General features: G+C 36.1%; 1 protein-coding gene across 5 annotated transcripts in view; it reads left to right on the top strand.

Moving 5' to 3' along the window:
• The window catches only part of ncam2 (neural cell adhesion molecule 2), a 178706-nt gene that overhangs the window by 74076 nt on the left and 83298 nt on the right, over nt 1–21332 (top strand).

Below are 21332 nucleotides of genomic sequence, written 5' to 3'. Positions count from 1 at the left end.
CAGAATTCAGTATGCAAAGTAATGCACTTTGGTTTAAGCATTATTGTTTGTTAAACACTTAATGGAACTAAATGAAAATAATGGCTGTCATTTACTGAAACACGAGATACAAGTGCAAGAGCTAAGGGATGCAAAAGGGGTCTGGCTGCCCTCTTGACTATGTGGTAGATAAAAAAAAATATATAGACCATAGGGCCAAACTTGTACATCAATAAGTGATAGGTTGGGAGGGAGATGTTCATCAATCTCCTTCCACATACTGTACCCCTCATATTACAATATATTCTTATAATCTACTTTAAAAATTGTATTTACCATGTGCTATGTACTGTATATACTCGAGTATAAGCCTAGTTTTTCAGCACCCAAAATGTGCTGAAAAAGTCAGTCAGGGTAGCACTCATTGTTTTTGTTGACCCTCTTCTCCACTTACAGAGCTAGTTTATGGTTTTTCTTTTAAATAAATATTTAAAAACATATACCCCACTGATGCCTCAATTTATGTAATTTACTGGTTTTTATTGTGATTATTGAAACTTAGCAGTAGCTGCTGCATTTCCCACCCTAGGCTTATACTCGAGTCAATAAGTTTTCCAGTTTTCTTAGGTAAAATTAGGTACCTTGGCTTATATTTGGATCGGCTTATACTCGAGTATATACGGTATTTTACTTTCATGTTAAAATATTGCCATTTTGCAAATTTTTCCACAAGTTGGCAAATTTTTTAGCAGCACAAAATGGGGCAGTTAAACTCACCACTAGTCACGGAGGATACAGGTATTAAGAGCATATATTGTAAAAACCTATTGTTTTCTGTGATAGAGTATATATGCTTCAGGCATGCACTAGTATACTCATGTCTAAATCATATGCACTAATTTTTTATGTTACCATTCAGTAAGTCGTTTTGCTAAGGGTTCAAGATATAAAAAGACATTTGATTAATGGAGGTACTGGGTTCCTGCCATCAATGTCATTCATAAAGCCTCATTGACCGGTCTTCTTGTGGTTATACGGTCATTACGGATCTCACCATCTAATTATTCCCCGATGCCTTTCTCACTATTTCTATCAAATGTAAAGGCTTTTTAAAACCTCTTGGTAGCATTATATTATGGTGTATGCAGCTTGTTTATTTTATTATTACATAATAGGATGTCAACTCTGAATTAGCTGGACAACATTGGTCAGATATTTAGTAGAAGTGCTTGGGTACTTATGAATATAACATCCATCATCAGTGACAGCAAGCTAGACCTGTGGTAAATGCCATATTTGTATGTGTTGTGGCAAAAATGTTTAAGGCGGCATAATAAAAGTTGCATTTTACAGCAGTAACCCATAGCAACCAACCAATAGATAACATTCACTGATCTTCCTAATGGTTGTCTTGGACTACTAAATTCACAGTAAGTTTTTTACATCTAATTTCATTTTTAATCAGGTTTTAAAGAAACAGTTCAGTGTAAAAATTAAATTGGGTAAAATATTTGTAATATAAGGCTGGAGTGAGCATATTTCTAACATAATATTCAGAACACTACTTCCTCCTTTACAGCTCTCTAACCTTTTAGAGGGACATAACTTCAGTTTGTGAGCACACAGGTCAGATTTCAAAGCAAACTAGTTTAACAGTTATGTCCCATGTGGCCCCCCTCAAGTCACCGATTGGTTACTGACTGATTAGAGAGCTGTAAAGGAGGAAGTAGTGTTCTGGCTATTATGTTAGACATCTGCTCACTCCAGCCTTTATAGATGACTATAATGAAAACATTTTTTATTTTGCGCTGTCTATTTTACCCATTTTAATTTTTACACTGAACTGTTCTTAAACTGTGCTTGTGCAATTGTCCATAGTCACCATTTCCTTTTGATAGGAAGATCTAATTATCTAAGGTACAAAATAGCACCTATGTTACTAAATCAATTCCTATATGCATATTGAATGAGTACATGGCCCAACAGATAATGTTGTGCATAATGAAAATGCAATTTGAAGTAAGTTTCCTATATAGACACAGAATTTCCAGTGGTTTTAAAGCAATTTGTAAATATAATTGCAGTTGAAAGCAGTAATTGTGTGGTCCTCTCTAGGTCTTTTAATCAGCATCAGTCAGCCTTCAGTCAGTCTTGTTTCAGGAGTCAGAGCAAGGGATGCAGAGAATGAAAGCTGACAGATGAATGCTGCTGTACAGAGCAATTACATTTACTTATAACTTTAAAAAGAATTAGAAATGATCAATTGATAAAGTTTATTCAGCAATGGAGAAGATTGCGGATTCCACTGAGAGCCACTCACGCTAAGCCATCACTGTCTGAAGGAAAGGTGTAACTGTAATGTTATAGAATGTGACAGTACAAATAGAATAGGGTGGTCGTTTAAAAAAGAACTTAAGGTTTATAGAACAAAAAGGTATGGTCTTGGTACAAGAATAGTTTAACCCTTCCATCCCCTTTACCAGTTTAGTTGCAGTCTCTGCACTCTCTCCAGCTCATTAATATCCTTCTTAAGGACTGGAGCCCAAAACTGCCCCCCATACTCAAGGTGAGGCCTTACCAGGGAGCTATAAAGAGGCAAAATTATTCTTATATAAAAATAGATTAAAGGGATTCTGTTATAATAGCTATAACTATATTACACTTTTTACATTGCAGATAATTTATTCTACCATTTAAAATGTTATTCTTGAACCAATAGATGTATTTGTAGCTGTAATATTGTTGTGTATGCATTGAGAAAGAGCCAACACAATAGAAATTCTTACAGATAAACTATTGTTTCTCATACTCAGTGTAACTGAAGGAGTAATGGGGTGCACTATTGAGTGCTATTTGATATCTACCACTATATGGGACATGGGAGAATTTTTAGCAATGCAGATGTCAGGGAGCTGAGATGGGTAAAATAATTTGTGTGGCAAAAAAATTGGCGCACGACCATAAAATTTGCTTTGCGTCGCTTCCTTTGATGCGGGCGTCACTTTCTCTGAGGAATGATTCACACCTTAAATATAACGCTGATGACAAATTTTACAGTTGTGCGCCGAATTTTTTTGCCGCGCAAATTATGCTTTTTCATGTTCAGCAGTAAAGTGTGACTGAAGTTTATCAAAGCACAAGTTACATGACCGAGTGCACCTGGGAAACTAAGAATATGTCTAGCCTCATGTCAGGTTTCAAAATAGAAAAAAAAATCTGTTTGCTCTTTTAAAGAATGGATTACAATGCAGGAGAAGCTCTATTAACTGGTGTTTTTGGTAAAAAAACATGTTTTCACATGGCAGAATCCCTTTAAATACCTGCATATATAATATCCATAATGACAACATCCTATTTCAGCAATGTTGGCAATGCAAACTTGACCCTATCTACCCACTCTTTGATGCCAGGATAGTGTGTGAATCTGACTATTGCTTACTATGTTTAGCCTTAACCCTTTTAGTATGCATGTAGGACATGGACTATTCAAACGAGTGTGTTTAGTTCTTTTGTAAAATAATATTTTATTAGGTTTCCTCTTTAAGTTCAAAACAACCCTGACTGGCAGTGTTTCATTTTCTCAGTTATCTCTGCTGAATATTGGAACAGAAAAAACCACTAATGATTTCAGGAAAAAAAATCAAAAAGTGTTTGACCTCAAAGCAACTTTTGTTTTGACAAAATTAGAACAGAAAATGATGCCTGCCCTATCTCTTGTGCCAAAGATAATGTGTTAATTTAAAAGGAGACTGGGAGGGAAGCAGCGCTAACATGATAATCATCACTGACATTTATTAGTCTAGACAGAACCATATAAAGTATAACTAAACGTTACTTGCTGGTGTGATATTTGTTGTAATTTTTTTCTAAAGTTCTAAAGTATCTTTGTGGTTCCTAGTTATTTATGTATCTAAAGTAACTCAGTGATCCCCAACCAGTGGCTCATGAGAAACATGTTGCTCAAAGCAGTTGGCCATTATCACATTTGTGACTTTAAGGCAAGTTGTGGAAGCACTGAGACACAATTGTACACAATTTTAATAGTGAATCACAGTCCAACATTACTGGTAGTCTACTTTTTTGTGTGGCTCAAGTAAAAAAAGCTGGGGATCCCTGATCTCACTAGTCCAATCAACATTTTCTGTAAACAGATGAAAAACATTATGGCTCATTTATGAGAGCAAGTGCAGTGTAAAAAAGTGCAATTTTGACATGTCATGGTTTTTTTTTACCGACAATCTGGCAGTTTTCCCTTAAGACCAGGTGACTACATATGCCCTCCAACATAATACTGCACAACTGGTGTAAATATCTTAAGGTAGGTGGTAAGGCCAGGCTTCCAATGTGGGCTGCACCTCCTGACCTTACCTTGCACGCCTATTTGCCCTTCTCACACCTTATAAAGCACTAACACAGACAACACTCAACCAAGGGAGCATTCCGCAGATCTCTGCACTTTAACAAGTAGCTTAGAAGCCTGTGGCCATCTTTCACATGTTAAACATTCCGCAAAGTGCAAAAACGGGCAATTGCAGCCATTTTTTATTCATGGGATGGGGCATTGTAAATGAGAGCTAGTGGTAGCGTACAATCTCTCATTTAAGGTGGTTACAGTTATACAATCTCTTAAGGTGGTTCAGTATTTTTAACTCTTGTATCACCTTTCCTTGTTTCAAGACACTACACTATGGGGCAGATTTACTAATCCACGAACGGACCGAAAGCGTCCGAGCGCGTTTTTCCCGTAATGATCGGTATTTTTGCGACTTTTTCGTCGGCTTTGCTTTTTTTTGTATTTTGCGCGATTTTTTTGTCGCCGTTATGACTTTATCGTATATTTTCCACGACTTTTTTGTCGCTGTCGCGAAAAAAATCGGATTGGTTTTTCTGCCGTTTACAATTGCTCAATACGAAAAAATTGCAACGGCGACGAAAAAGTCACGCAAAATATGATAAAGTCGCGACGGCGAGGAAAAAAATTGCGCAAAATACGAGAAAAAGTCACAAAATTTTTGTTTCCAATCCGATTTTTTCCCATTCGGGATTCTGATTTGTGGATTAGTAAATGTGCCCCTATATTTAGGCATTTTTGCACTCCTCCTATATTTTTGGAATATGTTTATAGATTAAGAATAACCAAAATGCAAGTAAATATTTCATACATTAAAAATGCATGGTTTTAAAATACGTATGAGACTGTTGGGTCTGTGAATGTACCATTCAGGTAACATTTTAATTGCAAGGTGCTGTTTTTTTATCCTGGCACATTACCTCAACCAATATGGGATACTATTTTCTCCTGTAACGGATATGCAACGTGTATCTTAACCGAGTTCTATCAATAAAAAATACATAAGCATTAGGGAAGCTCAGAAATAAAAAAATAAATATAAAAACCTAGTTGTGATTTGGCAGCATTTACAAGATATTTGTATTGCAGCGATGATGTACATTTTTATATGAAAAGATTTGAAGTCTGAATCAAGAAAAAGGCTCAAGGCTTCCAAACCTAACTCATTAAAAATAAAAAGTCACTAGCCTTCAGCAGATCATCCAGGCAAGGGATTCATTATTCACTGGCACAGGGTACTATGGAGTTACTGATCTCCAGATTTTTTTTTGTCATCATTTGTTCAAGGAAAGTGTTAAACAATTGATTTATTTAATCCTTTTTCAGATCGCTAGCAGGGAATAGCTTAATTAATGCCCATAAGATCCCTTATTAATCAATACTTAAGATTTATGGGCAGTGAAATTGCAAAGCAGTAGCTAAGAGACTGATGTTTTCTGTCAATTAAAAATACATAGAAAGTATAAGCCCTTGGTTAGTCATTCTTTCTCAGATAAGATTATGTCTGGTCAAGCTCATTAGTCATCATTACTCATTTGAAATACAGACTGTTCAAAATGGTGTACAGATCTTAACCAACATCTCATGTATAAAGATACAGTATCTAGAAGAATTAAGTCTAAAACAACTGGACTTTTCTGAGTTTTTCTTGAAAACGTTTCACCACTCATCTGAGTGGCTTCTTCAGTTCAAATGACTGGTAGGGAATTCCCCGGTATTCACACTTCCAGTCATGTACTTTGAAGGATTAACACCTTCATCAATGAGAATCTTGGTACCATTGTGACTGGATCATACCTTCTTACACCTGTCAGTTTCAGCTAACACCTAACTGAACAAGTTCAATGGAACCATTGTGATTGGATGTCTGTGACTCTACTACCATCAAGAGTTTAAATACCGGGGAATTCCCTACCAGTCATCTGAACTGAAGAAGCTGCTCGGATGAGTGGTGAAACGTTTTCAAGAAAAACTCAGAAAAGTCCAGTTGTTTTAGACTTAATTCTTCTAGATACTGTATATCATGACCTGGATGAATGAGAATCTTCATAGACATATGTATAAAGATCTGTAAATGAACATGATTGTAATTTTTGTGCAATTTAAGAAAATGAGTTAAGGGAATCCTACGAGTGCCTTAAGGTGGCCATACATGTAGCAATAACGATCTTTCATACGATCAATGGTCACAGGAAAGTTCGTTCCCTCCCTCCATTGACGTTCCGGGCTGAATTGTCAGATATGCAGGCAGAAACAATAGATATATTCTTCCACCTGCCAATTCCGACCAATCAAAATCTTTTAACCTGCCTGATCAATGAGACGACCAATATCTGCAGGCTTTGTGATACTGGTCATCTCGAGGAGCCGCCATACATGCACCGAATATCATATGAAAAGGTTTTGTACGATAATATTAGTGCTTGTATAGGCAGCGTAATAATGAGCATTGCATAGAGTTGAGGTGAGAAAGCAAATGTACTATGTGAGTACACAATAAATGGATAACATTGGTACACAACAGAATATATTTCAGTTAGCCTTATGTGGAATATTACAGGGGCACCTACCTTAATAAGCAGAAAACTAGCATTAGGTATTCAGGGGCTGGTTTATTAATATTTAAACTTAAGATGATACAAGGTTTTTGTGCTAAAATTAACTTTATTTAGGTGCCAAAAAACTGTAGCATAAAAAAGTTACCATTTAAAATCTGCCAATTTATGTAGACGTCAATGGGAGTTCTAGTAAAATGTTAGTGACGAGCGAATCTGTCCCGTTTCACCGATAAATTTGCAAATCTTTTTAAAACAGTGGAAAATTCACAAAACCACATAAATGTTGTGCAATAAAAAATTGATGCACGCAGCGTTTTTTTTTACGTGCGTCAATAATTCTTTTTTTTGTTTTTTTAACCGCATGACAATTTTTTTTGCGCAGGCGACACATTTGAGAATTTTTCTGGGGCTAATTTCTGTGGCCCATCAAAAAATCTGCCAATGGCCAAACGCGGAAATTCGCTGCAAATCCATGCCTGCCGAATTATTTTGCCTATCTCTAGTTAGTGATTTTTTTTTTTTTTCGTTTTTCAAGTTTTTTTTTTTTTTTTGGAAAGTTGGTAAACTTATGAAAAATGATGAGTAGAATGTAACTGCACTGTGGTTAAGATTTCCACTGAATATGTAATTCAGAAGTTTAAAAGTATGGAACCCCATTAACTAGTTAACAGATATAAAGGAATACAGAACACACATGTATTCACCCTTACTGGGATATGATAGTCAATGTTATGGCCATCAAGATTGAACTTTTAGTACAATGTAGAGTGATATTCTGAGGCAGTTTGCAAGTGGTTTTCATTTTTCATTACTTGTGGAATTTGAATTATTCAGCTTTTTGTTTTTTAGCTCTTTGGTTTAGAATTTCAGCAGCTATCTGGTTGCTAGGGTCCAATTTAACCTAGCAACCAGGCAGTGGTTCAAAAGGGATACAGGAATATGAACAGGAGAGGGCCCAATTAAAAAAGTTTAGTAAAAAGTAATAATAAAACTGAAACCTCACAGAGTAATAGCTTTTTGCATTTAGGGTCAGTGAACCCACTTGAAAACTGCCAAAGACAAAGGCAAATAATTTAAGTATGAAAAAAAAGGCAATGGGAAAGATTGGAAAGTTGTTAACAACAAGGCCATTGTATAACATACTAAAAGTTAAACCGGAAGGTGAACAACCCCTTTAATATTTCCAAGAAGTAATTTTAAAAACATATAAAACTCTACAAAGGCCACTTTATATATTTTGGTATCATTTTAGCACCTCCATTTGTCATAAACTGTTACAAGATGGTACCAAAAATGCACTGAATGAGACTCACCCACGGTGATATTGAACTGTAATAAAAGGAATCTAAAGTGCAAATGTTATGTCTAGTAAAGAACCACAATCATATCGAAAGCTAACATAACAGTAGCTCTCTATTTATAGTCATGGAAATGTAGGACAAAACCAGAAACCATGAGGATCATGCTTATTTGAGTTATACATAATGTAGAAATTATATATATATAAATTTAGTTAACAATTTTTTTTGTTTGTCAATGTTTCACTGGCCAGGTGTGTGTGTATATATATACAGTGGTGTGAAAAACTATTTGCCCCCTTCCTGATTTCTTATTCTTTTGCATGTTTGTCACACTTAAATGTTTCTGCTCATCAAAAACCGTTAACTATTAGTCAAAGATAACATAATTGAACACAAAATGCAGTTTTTAAATGAAGGTTTACGTTATTAAGGGAGAAAAAAAACTACATGGCCCTGTGTGAAAAAGTGATTTCCCCCCTTGTTAAAAAATAACTTAACTGTGGTTTATCAATTTCAATTTTCAATTTCAATATCAATTTCTGTAGTCACCCCCAGGCCTGATTACTGCCACACCTGTTTCAATCAAGAAATCACTTAAATAGGAGCTACCTGACACAGAGAAGTAGACCAAAAGCACCTCAAAAGCTAGACATCATGCCAAGATCCAAAGAAATTCAGGAACAAATGAGAACAAAAGTAATTGAGATCTATCAGTCTGGTAAAGGTTATAAAGCCATTTCTAAAGCTTTGGGACTCCAGCGAACCACAGTGAGAGCCATTATCCACAAATGGCAAAAACATGGAACAGTGGTGAACCTTCCCAGGAGTGGCCGGCCGACCAAAATTACCCCAAGAGCGCAGAGACAACTCATCCGAGAGGCCACAAAAGACCCCAGGACAACATCTAAAGAACTGCAGGCCTCACTTGCCTCAATTAAGGTCAGTGTTCACGACTCCACCATAAGAAAGAGACTGGGCAAAAACGGCCTGCATGGCAGATTTCCAAGGCGCAAACCACTTTTAAGCAAAAAGAACATTATGGCTCGTCTCAATTTTGCTAAAAAACATCTCAATGATTGCCAAGACTTTTGGGAAAATATCTTGTGGACCGACGAGACAAAAGTTGAACTTGTTGGAAGGTGCGTGTCCCGTTACATCTGGCGTAAAAGTAACACAGCATTTCAGAAAAAGAACATCATACCAACAGTAAAATATGGTGGCGGTAGTGTGATGGTCTAGGGTTGTTTTGCTGCTTCAGGACCTGGAAGGCTTGCTGTGATAGATGGAACCATGAATTCTACTGTCTACCAAAAAATCCTGAAGGAGAATGTCCGGCCATCTGTTCGTCAACTCAAGCTGAAGTGATCTTGGGTGCTGCAGCAGGACAATGACCCAAAACACACCAGCAAATCCACCTCTGAATGGCTGAAGAAAAACAAAATGAAGACTTTGGAGTGGCCTAGTCGAAGTCCTGACCTGAATCCTATTGAGATGTTGTGGCATGACCTTAAAAAGGCGGTTCATGCTAGAAAACCCTCAAATAAAGCTGAATTACAACAATTCTGCAAAGATGAGTGGGCCAAAATTCCTCCAGAGCGCTGTAAAAGACTCGTTGCAAGTTATCGCAAACGCTTGATTGCAGTTATTGCTGCTAAGGGTGGCCCAACCAGTTATTAGGTTCAGGGGGCAATTACTTTTTCACACAGGGCCATGTAGGTTTGGATTTTTTTCTCCCTAAATAATAAAAACCCTCATTTAAAAACTGCATTTTGTGTTTACTTGTGTTATCTTTGACTAATAGTTAAATGTGTTTGATGATCAGAAACATTTTGTGTGACAAACATGCAAAAGAATAAGAAATCAGGAAGGGGGCAAATAGTTTTTCACACCACTGTATATATATATATATATATACACGTATATAATATGGGTGTGTGTGTGTGTTTTAAAAGTGGAAACTTTGCAACAGTATTAGCTTTGGTTAACAAACTGAGGCCTACTTTGTTTGAAACATGTGCCTCAGCTATGCTGGAAGTATGTTGTAAATGGTGCTGAAACTACTGCTTATTGAAAGCTATGTTTGATATGTGGGCTTACAAAGTACATGCATAAAAACCTTTTTTTATGTAGAACATTGCATTTGCTTGTACAAAGTAAAGTTTCATGGAGCACTTACCTAAAGTTCTCAGAGAAGCCATTTTCTAAAGGGGTGGGCAGCCTCTCTGAATGAATATTTATAGAGTAGTTACTGACCACATGGTGGCAGCATAGAGCAGTTTGGAGGCTATAAAAGCTGCAGACTGGTTTCTTTTGGCAGTCTGTGTTAAGCCTTTGTAAGAGGTAGTTCTAGAGGTCCAGGTTTGTGTGGGAAGGGTTAATGTTGGTCTCCTGTTGGTAAAAGTATATGCTGCATCTCTGAAAATGCATTGTGGTTTCCCTGTCAATCTGTCTGGCTACTAAGCATGCATGTAACTGTATATTCATTATATATATTTTTTTTTTTGCAAAGGCTTTTTCTAGATAACTATAACAATGATGTTTAAATGCTAAAGAAAGTGTTTAGCAATTGTATTACTACTTTAAAGGAAAACTAAACATATCCACTCTAGTGTAAAGTGACCTATTAAAGTATCATACCAAACTGGTATATATCTATAAATATTGTCCTTTTAAATCTTTTTCCTTGAGCCAGCATTTTGTGATGGGATATCTGTGCTCCCTCAGATCAGCTGACAGGAAATAATGCAGCTCTAACTGTAACCGGAAGTAGTGTGGGAGCACAAGGCAGAACTCTGCCCATTCATTGGCTGATGGGGCCTAGCATGTATGTGTACCTTGGCTTGTTTGTGTGCACTGTGAATCCTATGATCCCAGGGGGTGGCCCTTAATTCTTCATACTACTAATCTTCGATGCATGAGAAAAGTTGCAGTCACATCAAATAAATGGTGGTTGCATTAAAAAAAAGAATAATAAAGTACCCTCTTTTGTAAAATATAAGGATATCAAGAGTTCCATGATCATTTAAAAGCATTAGGACAAAGGCATTAAAATGTCTGATGCCAAAAATCATGTAATCAGTGTGCAAAGTGCTTGTAATAAAGGCATAAATATATATTTTCAAAGGGTCGGCCGTCTGATAAGTGTCATTACTTCCTTATTTATAAATAAAGTTTTAAAATATTCTGCAGCACTATAAATAGATACATCAAACAAATTACATACAATATCATATATTTATCTAAAATGGAAATCAAGGAAACACTAATAATTTTGGGGTTTGTTTACAATGTTAATATAATCCTTATTTTTGTTTGCAGTTGTATAGTAGGACATATTAAATTAGAAAGCTTTACACCTTAGCACATTTACTTTACCTGGGGCTTTTTTAAATTTATTTTGTATTTGAAAAGTTTGAGTTTGTCAAGAGCAAAGACATAATGGGATCACTAAAGGTGATGATATCCATGCTAGAAATACTGTATTTCTCAAAAGCAGAACCTTAATTATTTGGGATTGTTTATGTTTCCTCCCTAAGCACTCTGATATATGTTGTGTCACCATTCCGTCTGTCCCATGCTGCTAAGTGCTCAGTAGAGCTAGTGAATAAAAATAGATCAAGTGCTATATAAAGATATAACCAACGTTATTTTCCTGGAAGAGTAAGTACTATACTGGGCTCAAAGGAACAATGCATTAAAAAGTTGAGTCTTTGATGCAACACATTTACACTGTATGCATTCATTTTAATGTTACTTTTGTATTTATCTTTTGATAAAATTAAGAATTTTAAAATGAATTAAAAATAAATACACCATTTTGATATGGTTATGCTTGTGTAGCTTTCATTTTTTATCTCTGGATTATAGGCCACATATCTTTATAATCTCTCAAAGTCTTCTATTATCTTTGCATTCAGTTTGTGTTGGAAATGTTATTAATTCACTTCCAACTCATCAATACATCATACTTTACTACAACTACAAATAATGCCAATTCAGTAGAGAATTTTTGCCCTGAAGTATAACATAAGCTCAAGTTTAACATTAAATTATCAATATCTTGGGGATGAAGAGGAATCACAACTAATGTGATTCCTCTTCATCTGTGGTCTCTAACATATCTGCTTGTACAGATCCGTTATCCAGAAATCTATTATCCAGAACGCTCCATCTCCATAGAGTCTATTTTTATCAAATAATTAAACATTTTAATAATGATTTCCTTCTTATCTGTAAGAATAAAACAGTACCTGTACTTGATCCCAACTAAGATATAATTACCCCTTATTGGGGGCAGAACAGCCCTATTGGGTTTATTTAATGGTTAAATGATTCCCTTTTCTCTGTAATAATAAAACAGTCCCTTGTACTTGATCCCAACTAAGATATAATTACCCCTTATTGGGGGCAGAACAATCCTTTTGGGTTTATTTCATGGTTAAATGATTCCCTTTTCTCTGTAATAATAAAACAGTACCTGTACTTGATCCCAACTAAGATATAATTACCCCTTATTGGGGGCAGAACAGCCCTATTGGGTTTATTTAATGGTTAAATGATTCCCTTTTCTCTGTAATAATAAAACAGTACCTGTACTTGATCCCAACTAAGATATAATTACCCCTTATTGGGGCAGAACAGCCCTATTGGGTTTATTTCATGGTTAAATGATTCCCTTTTCTCTGTAATAATAAAACAGTACCTGTACTTGATCCCAACTAGGATATAATCAGGGCTGAGGAGTCGGAGTCAGAGGCAATTTTGGGTACCTGGAGTCGGAAAAAAATGAACCGACTCCGACTCCTACTAAATTTTAATGGGAATAAAAAAAAATAAATAAAGCAAGTTTAAATGTCCCAATTCACAAACAGGCATAATTAATTACTTCTCTGCTATAAGAATAAAGCCCAATAAACGAACACGTTGAGTGACCATGAAGCATGCCTTTCATTGACTGTATGCTTCACTAAATGGGACGTAACGCACAAGGTGGGGCAGCTCCACTGCATCATGTTCTTCTGTTACAGGGAACACAATGCCCATTGGGAACCCAGCCTAACTCTCACTGATACCTAATTAAGTAAAAAAAATTCGCAGGACTACAAATACTTGTATACGTGAAGGGAATGGATAGTTAATAGTTTAAGACTGAAGCTTTAAAACATTTGAAAAACTGCTGTAATTCAGCTGTAATGTTAGCTTAAACTTTAAACATGACTATGGGATCCTAGGGAAATCATTAGGATTAGGAGTATAGATAAAATAGTCTATCAGTCTATCAGTTTATTAAGTGCAGGGGCAGGCCAAGCCAACCGGGCGCCCTAGGCAACCCGGTCGGCCAACTCCGCCCACCTCCCTGCCCCCCCCGAATGGCGCATGCGCCTCTTCCTGTGCTTTGGCGCGCATGCGCCATTAGGGGGGGCACTGCGATTCGATCGGTCATTGCCTTCACCGCTAATGATAAGCGGCAGAGGCAATGACAAAGTAGAACTAGGGGTAGGCAGGAGAGGCTGCCTGGCGCCCCTCAATCGTTGCGCCCTAGGCAGCTGCCTCTTCTGCCTACCCCTAGTTCCGGCCCTGATTAAGTGTCCCTTCCCCCTGCCCCTTCCTGGATGTATAAAATACATTAGCATATTAAAAACAGAGGAGTTGGAGTCGGAAGTATCAGAAACTGAGGAGTTGGAGTCGGAGAATTTATCTACCGACTCCACAGCCGTGGATATAATTACCCCTTATTGGAGGCAGAACAGCCCTATTGGGTTTATTTAATGGTTAAATGAATCCCTTTTCTCTGTAATAATAAAACAGTACCTGTACTTGATCCCAACTAAGATATAATTACCCCTTATTGGGGGCAGAACAGCCCTATTGGGTTTATTCAATGGTTAAATGATTCCCTTTTCTCTGTAATAATAAAACAGTACCTGTACTTGATCCCAACTAAGATATAATTACCCCTTATTGGGGGCAGAACAGCCCTATTGGGTTTATTTCATGGTTAAATGATTCCCTTTTCTCTGTAATAATAAAACAGTACCTGTACTTGATCCCAACTAAGATATAATTACCCCTTATTGGGGGCAGAACAGCCCTATTGGGTTTATTTAATGGTTAAATGATTCCCTTTTCTCTGTAATAATAAAACAGTACCTGTACTTGATCCCAACTAAGATATAATTAATCCTTTTTGGAGAAAAAACAATCCTATTGGGTTTTCTAGTTTAGTCTTGTCTTTAGTTTCTTTGAAAAGACTTTTCTTTTTGAGAATTTCCTGTGATGAGAGTATTACCCCCCCCCCCCCTCTCTCTCTCTCTCCCGATATATATATATACACACACAGGACTACCTCATAGGGAAAAGTAAACATATGTTAGAATCAGTTATCTAACCTTCAAGTCCATTTTGTTAAAGAATGCAGATCTGTTAAAATGGTAAACAATTCAGGATCAGATTCTTTCCTTGATTTATATAAAAAAATGTGTGTGTCATATTATAATGGCTTCATTAACTGACAAAGTGAAGTACTGAGCAGAAGGAGCCACAGTATAATGATTCATATTTTATAAAATCAAAATATTTACTTCATTTTTAAATAAAATGCTGCAGGTATTCACAAAATATTATGATTAAAATGAATCAATGAAAAGGATAGAATTTCAATGTGTGTAACATCTAATCTCTCCACTGGTACCCTTAGCCCCATCATTCCTCACATCATGAAAATTCTGTCATGATTTGTTGTGAAATCCACATCCAGCCTAGTTCTTTGACAGAAATAACATATTTACCAAGGTTAAAAAATAAATGTATTATAGAAAAGTTAAATAAATATTGTTTGTTTGAATTTCATAGAACTTGGATAGGGAATTGGCTAACAGGTGCAGATTACAGCAGCAGCAGATGGCTTAGGCCATTGTCACATGGCTCTTTTTAACTGTCACAGTCTTCTCAAGTCAAAATTTGGCAGTCAGAACACCCTTTCCAGCCTGGATGGAGCCTTATTACATTTTCTTAAAAGGGAAACATAATGCCTGAGGCAGATGCTGATGCTGTTAGGCTGGTAAATGATCACTTAGTATGGTAAATGCATTTACTAATGCAATTAAATGTTATATTTATATAGAGCTGGGCGGTATGACCAAAAATTTATATCACGGTATTTTTCAAAATTATATCAGTATCACGGTATTTGACGGTATATAAATAAATAATAAATATTGGTGGCCAGGGCCCCTAAATAGTTTGCAGGCACCCCCCCATCTACATAAAAATTGGTGGCCACCCTTCCCCCTCCACATAAATAGAAATTGCTGGAGGCCAGGCACCCCCGAAGACAGCGCCCCCATGCACATTGGTGTTCAGCGGAACTTACCCAACTTGTGGTTCCTCCAGCTCCAGCGATGGCGCTTTTGTAGAGCGCTGACGTCACGTACTCACGGGGCGCAACCCGGATATACTTGGAAAAAAATTGCATTAGGCGCGCACACTGGTATTGGGGTATGTTTAAAATTCATATTGTTTTTTTTTTTAAAAAATGGTATTCGGTTTAAATCGGTATACCGCCCAGCACTATATTTATACTATAGAGAGTTATTTCAGAGGAGTTTTAAGCATTAAGCATCTCTCTATCTTAAAATTATAATACAATAATGGAGTCTTTTATGTGTGAAAACTCATTCAGGAACACAAACAGAAAATAGTTTGAATACATGGTTTGATGGCAAACTAACAAGATGCACATAGTGGCAGTACCTGGCATGGGTACTTAGTATTTCCATTTTTCGAGCTCTTTCTGCATATCCATTGGTAAAATGCCAAGCTTTGTAACTTGCCTCATAGTCAGAAACAACTTGGCAAAGAGGCTAAAGACTTTAGTCAATCTTTTGAAAAGCATAACAGCTCTAACGACCATAAATCCAAGATGGCACATGTTAACATTCCTTTTTCTCCCAGCAATTCATCTACATATACAAGTGAGGAAACCAGCAACTTATTGAACATATTTGCTTTGTTTCCTATAGAAAGCAGGTTCCCTTTCTCCCTAATAGCACTTCAGAAAGGGAACGGTTATTACTTTAAGAACTTTCAGATGGAGAATATTTCTTTATCAGCTTGGACCTCCCAGTGCATGATATGTTAGACTTAGTCAAATAAACACATGGATTAATCAATGAGTTAGAGAAATAAAATGCAAGCGTCTAAAGAAAGCGCTAACAAAACTCAAGTGACTTTTTCAGTTTTTTTTCCTCGAATGCTAGCTTAATTTAGAAAGAACTTGAACCAAATAATCAAGTTCCCATGTTTTTATGGGAAAAAGTCACACACCAGTGTGAATCACATTGTTTCATTCATTTTCAATGGGGATAAACAACTCAAATTTGTTGGTAAACTGGGAAAACAAAGTTGTTAGAGAATATTCCCATTGAATTCTATACGACCTCAATTGCTTTGCCCTAACAAGTTTTATTCTGTTGACTTTATTGGCTTTCTTTGTATTAAATCCCAACTATTTGCATTTTTCTTGAATAGAAAAAAGCCAACTTTTCAATAAATAACCCCCTTAGCATTACAGTTAGCAAACATGCCAGCTGGCATAATTATCACCTAATTGACAAACATTCAAAGTATGAGATTCATTTCAACAGTGTTCATTCCATAAAACCCTTATTTTATCATTTTAATAATTTTGCTTACCTAATGTTTATGGTTTGAATACAATCATTCTTATAGTTATATAGTTATCTTTTGCCAAATAACCATGTGTGAATGACACTTATTTAATAATGAACAAATGGTTCACCTTAATGTGAGAGCCCCAAGAGCATAGGGCTATAGTATAGAGATTAGCCTCAAGTTATGTATCTTTAGGCCGAGGAAGCTACATTAGTAAGTTATATATTGACTTTAGGTTTAAACAGGAGTGTCTGGGCATATTGTAGATGACCATTTAATTCTGTATCAGTGGATAAAATATTAGTATATAAGTATATGTATAATAAGTTCTTTAGGCTGATGCCACACGTGGCGTTTTTTCTCAGCCTAAAAACGCCGCACAAGCCACACATGGCGTTTTTCAGCCTAGTACTGGTGACGTAAGCAAATCCCGTTGCCATGGTGCTAATAGTGTGAAATAGCAAAAAACGCAGCGTATTTCTGCTAGGTCTGGCAGCTGCCTTTGCGTATACATAGGAATAGCTTGCTTTGCAAGTACTGGCGTATTTCAGCCTACGCTTGAAAAATCCGTGCTAAGGCGTTTTCTAGCGTATTTACGCTTTGTGTGGTTTGCCTCGAGTCTTTTCAAGTTATTTCTATGGATGATGATATCAGGCGTTTTTCAGCCGCCGAAAATACGCAGCGTAAAAACGCTACGTGTGGCATCAGCCTTAGATCATGGTTTTTGAATAACATTGAGTTAATGCTGGGGTAAGCTTTACTTACCAAGTTAAACATATAAACAAAAGGTTTATTTATAAACTGTAGCTGTAAACCATACATGTGATAAATAGTAGTTAAAAAGCTCGCACATTTTTAGATAAACCAAATTTACTGAAAATGCTTAAGTATTAGACATAAATACAACACCTGAAAATGCTAGTAGTCGTTAAAATTCTCCCTCAGAAAAAGACCCCATAAAAACCAACAGTAGGTATAGATCTATATCTTTCATAAACAATTATATTAATAGGCAAACTAATTATAAGACATATGCAAGGTGTCCTAGGGCTTTCTGCCTAAAAGAGGGGTAAGGCACAATGCCATTGCAGCAATAGATACTTCAATATACTCATAATTACTACTATATGCTCAAATTCATGAATAATTGGTTCTACAGCTGTCAATGCAAAAAAGCATTGAGATACATTTGGTGACTTAGCTAAGTTTGTACAGGTATAGGACCCATTATCCAGAATGCTCGGGACCAAGGGTATTCCGGATAAGGGGTCTTTCCATAATTTGGATCTCCATACCTTAAGTCTACTAAAAAATTAATAAAACATTAATTAAACCCAATAGGATTGTTTTGCATCCAATAAGGATTATTTATATCTTAGTTGGGATCAATTACAAGGTTCTGTTTTATTTCTACATAAAAAAAGGAAATCAGTTTTAAAATTCTGAATTATTTGCTTATAATGAAGTCTATGGGAGACGGGCTTTCCGTAATTCGGAGTTTTCTGGATAACGGGTTTCCGGATAAGGGGTCCGATACCTGTATTTGTAAAAAAAAACAAGGGATAAAAGTCAGAAGAGAAAACAAAATTTCAGCCTACGCCAATGGCTTTTTTAACATAAATATCCTTTTGTCTTGGACAAATAAGCTGTTCCACAATTATTTATAGCAAGTCTTACATAATTAATATCTTCTTGCCTCCATATACTATCCAAAGCCTTTCTTAAAAGTCCACCTATTAATGGGATTTACATGACATTCCATTCATTGTCTTAACAGTGACAAGAGATTACACAGAATGGGATGATATACATTGCCCTATGCTATAAATAAAGATTAGCAGATCAAAGCGACCCGAACAACCGGCTAAGAAAATTTTAGTAGAAAGTAATATATTTATCTGGCTAGACCATCCTGTACAGTAAGCATCTATTTTTACCAGACTGCCTAAAATGTTATTATGCTATCTTTTTGAGTTGTATATTAGTCTGGTGGGGTTGTATTGAATAGATAAATGTTGTCATTTAACATTTTACAGTGCTCATTTGATAGACCTACCTGGATTGGGGAATTCAATCACAGCATACTACATAACACATGCTACCCAATAGTACATTAGGGGGTCTATTTATTATGCAATGTAAAATTAAATTTGCGGAAAAAACAGTGTAAAAAGTTATGTAAAATAAATGACAAATTTATTAGGGTGTGTTTTATTTTTTACTGTCGGAATACCACATTTGACACCATTATTTTACACTACTATTTTACACCACCACTCTTAGGGGGAGATTTACTAATCCCCGAACGGTCCGAAGGCGTCCGAATACGTTTTTTTCATAATGATCAGTATTTTTGCGACTTTTTCGTCGCCGTCGCAGAAAAATCGGATTGGTTTTTCTGCCATTAACAATCGCTCAATACAAAAAAAATCTAAATAGTTATGCAAAATACGATAAATCCGCGGCGGCGACAAAAAAGTTGCAACAAATACTAAAAAATTGCGACCCCGACGAAAAAGTCGTACATTTTTTGTTTCCAATACGATTTTTTCCCTTTCGGGATTCAGATTCGTGGATTAGTAAATCTCCCCCTTAGAGTTCTAGTGTAAGTCAATTCCGGTGTAAGAAAAAACGCATACAAACAGAATTGTTTCTTTTTTATGTGACAAAACTTTGCAAAATATGTTGAATTTGTTTTTTTTGTTTTTTTTTTAATTCTTTATTTTGATTTTCAATAAATGGGGAAGAGGATACAGAAGGAAAAAAGGGGGGGGGACAGTCTTACAAATATTTATTTATCAGTAAAGTCATAGCTGTCTAGTACCATTACATGCTCATTAGTGCTGTTGATAGTATACCTTTGTCTACATTTGGTGTGGGGGAGAAATTATTGTGAAGTTGTGCTAGTAACCAGTTGTTATGCATGCCCTTAGTGGCTTAACTTCTGTAATAACCTGTCCAAGGTGACCATATGTTTCTATAATATAGGCTATTGTTTTGTGTTAAGAAAGATATCTCCTCGAGTTTTCTTATGTCTTCTACCTTGGCTAACCAATCGGTGTAGGTGGGGGGGTTACGTGATTTCCACTTTTGGGGAATCAGCAACTTTGTGGCTTGTAGCAGATGTAAAGTGAGTGGGTCAGTGATAGTAGTGTTTCTCTCTGGTGTTGCATATAACAATATTATAGCAGAGTTATCTATCTTGATAGAGAATTGTGTTACCTCATTTATTGTTTCTATTATCTTGTTCCAGTACTGTTTAAGTTTTGGGTAACTTAACCATATGTGAGTGTGTGTCCCCTCGAGTTGGTTGCAGCGCCATCAAAGATTGGAACTATTAGTATACATTTTATGTAATTTAGCTGGCGTGGTTATTGTTTTTTATACAGCATAATAAATTTGCCCCTATATGACAAATTGAGGGAAAATCCCAAATCCCACAACCTACATTAATTTGTGATACTAGTTTCCAATAATCATACTTTTCCATTTGCTAAAATAACAAAATGACTAGTAGAATGTTATTGTACATCCCTCTTATACTGTATCTACAATATGTTTTTTTACATCCCTCCTACATCTATAGTATTTACGAATTACATAATTATGTAAAAGTATAGGAGTTGACAGCGGTTTCAGTAGCGAACTGACATTTTAAAAAACTCCAGAAAAAGTCCAGAACTGCGAGAATATAACTTGGCTTTGCTTGATAGATGCATACTGAAATCTGCTAGTTTTCTTAGTCTGCCATTCATTAAGAAGTAAGACAGACACTTAAGGGGTATATTTATCATGCTGTGTAAAAAGGGGAGTAAAACATTACCGGTGATGTTGCTCAAAGCAGCCAATCAGATGCTTTGCTTTGGTTTTCTAACTGTTGGAATCTAATTGCTGATTGGTTGCCCTGGGCAACATCACTGGTAATGCTTCACTCCACTTTTTACACAGCATGATAAATATACCCCTAAAGTGTAACCTTTCAGAAGATAAGCAAGCACCATAATCAACAACTTAATGTAAAAAGCTCAGGATGCAATAGGGCAGAAGACTAAAAGATACTAATTTAGTGATATTACACTCTTTGCTGTACACAATATTCCCAAATTTGAATAAATAATAATGGGGATGTACCTCTGAATTAGGGACTAGTGATGAGCAAATCTGTCCCAAAAAAAAATTGCGAAATATGGAAAAAGTTGTTGTGTGCATTGAATTTTTTTCGATAGACATAATTTTTTTCAACATGCAGATGGAAATTCACTGCAGATCCATGCCTGGCAGAAAATTTCACTCATCACTATTAGGGACATTGATGTCTGGGTATGTCCTCATATTAAGTAATTTCAAAAAAATTTGAAAATGAGCTCCAAAAGGATGCGGATCTATATCAGATGCCATTTTCCCCACATGCTACAAGATGATACTACTTTTTTTTTTCAATAACTTGCTGAATGCAGACAAAATTGTAAT

Source organism: Xenopus tropicalis, chromosome 2 (genome assembly GCF_000004195.4).
Source record: "Xenopus tropicalis strain Nigerian chromosome 2, UCB_Xtro_10.0, whole genome shotgun sequence".
Lineage (NCBI taxonomy): Eukaryota > Metazoa > Chordata > Amphibia > Anura > Pipidae > Xenopus > Xenopus tropicalis.
Note: the sequence above shows the minus strand (reverse complement) of the source record. Positions and strands in the feature narration are given on the sequence as shown.